Raw genomic sequence first — 5,180 nt, forward strand, 5'->3', positions numbered from 1 at the left:
GAAAATGTTGTGATAAATCTGAAAATTGCTGCTGAACTTTGAAACCCTCTGATGTCTTTCAAAAGTAAAAACATGTCAACTTTATGATGCAAACACAAAGTAGACATATTGTATTTGTGAATCAATATATAATTTATTTCGAATGTGTATTTTCCTTACAAGCAGAGAGCTTCAGAGCTAGAAAATGCAAAAATTCTATATTTTTCATAACATTTTGGAAATTTTAACCAAGAAATGATGCAAGTATCTACAAAAATTTACCACTAGCATAAAGTAGAATATGTCACGAAAAAACAATCTCGAATCAGAATGAAAAGTAAAAGCATGCCAGAGTTATTAAAGGGGTATTCCAGGCAAAACCTTTTTTATATATATATATATATATATATATATATATATATATATATATATCAACTGGCTCCGGAAAGTTAAACAGATTTGCAAATTACTTCTATTAAAAAATCTTAATCCTTCCAATAGTTATTAGCTTCTGAAGTTTTTTGTTTAACTGCTCAATGATGATGTCACGTCCCGGGAGCTGTGCATGATGGGAGAATATCCCCATAGGAACTGCACAGCTCCCGGGACATGAGTCATTAGAGAGCAGTTAGACAGAAAACAACAACTCAACTTCAGAAGCTAATAACTATTGGAAGGACTAAGATTTTTTAATAGAAGTAATTTACAAATCTGTTTATAAATATATTTGATATTTAAAAAAAAGTTTTGGCCTGGAATGCCCCTTTAACCCCTTAAGGAACAGGCCATTTTACACCTTAGGACCAGAGCGTTTTTTGCACATCTGACCACTGTCACTTTAAACATTAATAACTCTGGAATGCTTTTAGTTATCATCCTGATTCCGAGATTGTTTTTTCGTGACATATTCTACTTTAACATAGTGGTAACATTTTGTGGAAACTTGCATCCACTCTTGGTGGAAAATCCCAAAATTTTAAGAAAAATTTGAAAATTTTGCATTTTTCTAACTTTGAAGCTCTCTGCTTGTAAGGAAAATGGATATTCCAAATAAAAAAAATTTTGATTCACATATACAATATGTCTACTTTATGTTTGCATCATAAAATTGATGTGTTTTTACTTTTGGAAGTAGTACTTTTGGACACAAGAGAGCTTCAAAGTTCAGCAGCAGTTTTCCAATTTTTCACAAAATTTTCAAACGCACTATTTTTCAGGGACCAGTTCAGGTTTGAAGTGGATTTGAAGCGTCTTCATATTAGAAATACCCCACAAATGACCCCATTATAAAAACTGCACCCCCCAAAGTATTCAAAATGACATTCAGTCAGCGTTTTAACCCTTTAGGTGTTTCACAGGAATATCAGCAAAGTGAAGGAGAAAATTCACAATCTTCATTTTTTACACTCGCATGTTCTTGTAGACCCAATTTTTGAATTTTTACAAGGGGTGAAAGTAGAAAATGTATACTTATGTTTGTAGCCCAATTTCTCTCGAGTAAACACATACCTCATATGTCTATGTAAATTGTTCGGTGGGCGCAGTAGAGGGCTCAGAAGCGAAGGAGCGACAAGGGGATTTTGGAGAATACATTTTTCTGAAATGGTTTTTGGAGGGCATGTTGCATTTAGGAAGCCCCTATGGTGCCAGAACAGCAAAAAAAAAAAAAAAAAACACATGCCATACCATTTTGGAAACTAGACCCCTTGAGGAACGTAACAAGGAATTAAGTGAGCCTTAATACCCCACAGGTGTTTCACGACTTTTGCATATGTAAAAAAAAAAAATTTTCACTAAAATGTGTGTTTCCCCCCAAATTTCACATTTTTTGCAAGGGTTAATAGCAGAAAATACCCCCCAAAATTTGTAACCCCGTCTCTTCTGAGTATGGAGGTACCCCATAAGTTGACCTGAAGTGCACTACGGGCGAACTACAATGCTCAGAAGAGAAGGAGTCATATTTGGCTTTTTGAGAGCAAAATTTTGCTCGGGGGCATGTCGCATTTAGGAAGCCCCTATGGTGCCAGAACAGCAAAAAAAAAAAAACACATGGCATACCATTTTGGAAACTAGACCCCTTGAGGAACATAACAAGGAATAAAGCGAGCCTTAATACCCCACAGGGTTTTCACGACTTTTGCATATGTAAATTAAAAAAAAAATTTCACTAAAATGTGTGTTTCACCCCAAATTTCATATTTTTGCAAGGGTTAATAGCAGAAAAGACCCCCCAAAATTTGTAACCCCATCTTTTCTGAGTATGGAAATACCCCATGTGTGGACGTCAAGTGCTCTGCTGGCGCACTACAATGCTCAGAACAGAAGGAGTGCCATTGAGCTTTTGGGAAAAAAATTGTTTGGAATGGTAGTCAGGGGCCATGTGCGTTTACAAAGCCCCCCGTTGTGCCAGAACAGTGGACCCCCCACATGTGACCCTATTTTGGATACTACACCCCTCACAGAATTTAATAAGGGGTGCAGTGAGTATTTACACCCCACTGGCGTCTGACAGATCTTTGGAACAGTGGGCTGTGCAAATGAAAAATAACATTTTTCATTTTCACGGACCACTGTTCCAAAAATCTGTCAGACATCTGTGGGGCGTAAATGCTCACTGTACCCCTTATTACATTACGTGAGGGGTGTAGTTTCCAAAATGGGATCTCATGTGGGTATTTATTTTTTTGCGTTTATGTCAGAACCACTGTAAAATCAGCCACCCCTGTGCAAACACCAATTTAGGCCTCAAATGTACATGGTGCGCTCTCACTCCTGAGCCTTGTTGTGCGCCCGCAGAGCATTGTACGCCCACATATGGGGTATTTCTGTATTCAGGAGAAATTGCGTTACAAATTTTGGGGGTCTTTTTTTTCCTTTTAAAGCTTGTGAAAATGAAAAGTAAAGGGCAACAAAAGCATGTTAGTGTAATTTTTTTTATTTTTTTACACTAACAAGCTGGTGTAGCCCCAACTTTTCCTTTTCATAAGGGGTAAAAGGAGAAAAATCCCCCCCAAATTTGTAGTGCAATTGGGGTATGGAGATACCCCATATGTGGCCCTAAACTGTTTCCTTGAAATACGACAGGACTCCGAAGTGATAGAGCTCCATGCGCATTTGAGGACTAAATTAGGGATTGCATAGGTGTGGACATAGGGGTATTCTACGCCAGTGATTCCCAAACAGGGTGCCTCCAGCTGTTGCTAAATTCCCAGCATGCCTGGACAGTCAGTGGCTGTCCGGAAATGCTGGGAGTTGTTGTTTTGCAACAGCTGGAGGCTCCATTTTGGAAACACTGCCATACAATACGTTTTTCATTTTTATTGGGGGGGGGGGCAGTGTAAGGGGTGTATATGTAGTGTTTTACTCTTTATTATGTGTTAGTGTAGTGTTTTTAGGGTGCATTCGCTTAGAGTTTCTCGCTAGGAGTTTGAGCTGCGGCATAAAATTTGCCGCAGCCGGAACTTGAAGCAGGAAACTTACTGTAAACCTGCCTGTGTGAATGTACCCTGTACATTCACATGGGGGGGGGGGGGCAAACCTCCAGCTGTTTCAAAACTACAACTCCCAGCATGTACTGACAGACCGTGCATGCTGGGAGTTGTACTTTTGCAACAGCTGGAGACACACTGGTTGGAAAACCTTCAGTTAGGTTCTGTTACCTAACTCAGTATTTTCTAACCAGTGTGCCTCCAGCTGTTGCAAAACTACAACTCCCAGCATGTACTGATCGCCGAAGGGCATGCTGGGAGATGTAGTTATGCAATACCTGGAGGTACGCAACTACAACTCCCAGCATGCCGAGACAGCGGATTGCTGTTTGGACATGCTGGGATTTGCAGTTTTGCACCATCTGGAGGTTACAGTTTTAGAGAACACTGCAAAGTGATCTCCAAACTGTGGTCCTCCAGCTGTTGCAAAACTACAATTCCCAGCATGCCCTGACAGCAAACAGTTGTTTGAGCATGCCAGGAGTTGTAGTTTTGCAAGATCTGGAGGGCTACAGTTTAGGGACCACTATATAGTGGTCTCGAACTGTAGCCCTCCAGCTGTTGCAAAACTACATATTCCAGCATGCCCAAACAGCTGTCTGGGTATGCTGGGAGTTGTAGTTTTGCAACATCTGGAGGGCTACAGTTAGAGGCCACTGTATAATGGTCTCAAACTGTACCCTCCAGATGTGGCTAGGCAACTCACCGGCTTCCGTCGGATCCAGCCGCACGTCATCGCCGCCCGCCGATCTCTGTCGCCCGCAGCCTCCGTCGCTCGCCCGGATCGGTAAGTGGATCTTCGGCGCCGGTCCCCATCGTTTCCCCGTCCTGCCCCGCCTATTGTGGGAGGGCAGGACGGGGAAAACGAAAGTAAACCCCCACCGCCCCCGATCTGCTATTGGTGGTCGCGTCTAGACCACCAATAGCAGGGATAGGAGGGGTGGCAACCCTGCCACCTCACTCCTATCGCTTCAGGGGTATCCTGGGTGTCTTAGACACCCGCGATCCCCCTTACATTCCGGGTCACCGGGTCACTATAGACCCGTAATGACCCGGAATCGCGCAAATCGCAAGTGTGAATTCACTTGTGATTTGCCGCGATCGACGACATGGGGGGGTCTGATGACCCCCCTGGGCATTTGCACGGGATGCCTGCTGAATGATTTCAGCAGGCATCCCACTCCGATCCCCGCCCGGCGCACGATGGGGACCAGAACTGCCCATGACGTAAATGTACGTTCCTGGTCCTTAAGACCCAGGGTGTCCGGACATAACGTTACGTCATGGGTCCTGTAGGGGTTAATGCTTAAAGTGACAGTGGTCAGAATTGCACCCGTCTTTATGGTTATAATGGGCTCCGTCCCCAAGGGGTTAAAAACCACACAGAGTGTGTGACAGTTTATGCGACAGAATATCGTACGGCCTTTGCTTCATGCTGACAAGCGCTTACGAAATAGAGGTGGAGCACTTTATTCACAGCCATACAGTGTATAAAGATTGTGATTATAGACTGTATTGCTATTGCTGACTGCCAGTGCAAGCTGCACCACAAGGAAGAAAGAAGTTCACGCTTTGCAGGGGTTAATTTGCGCCCGCAAGCTCCACCCGTCACGAGCAATGCCTCCTCACCAGCATGCATTTGACAATGTCCATAAATTATAACGAAGTTTTGATGGACATGGTTAATCTCTGTGATCTGCCCGATGTCCTCGG

The sequence above is a fragment of the Hyla sarda genome, chromosome 8, assembly GCF_029499605.1.
Source record: "Hyla sarda isolate aHylSar1 chromosome 8, aHylSar1.hap1, whole genome shotgun sequence".
NCBI classification, from domain to species: domain Eukaryota; kingdom Metazoa; phylum Chordata; class Amphibia; order Anura; family Hylidae; genus Hyla; species Hyla sarda.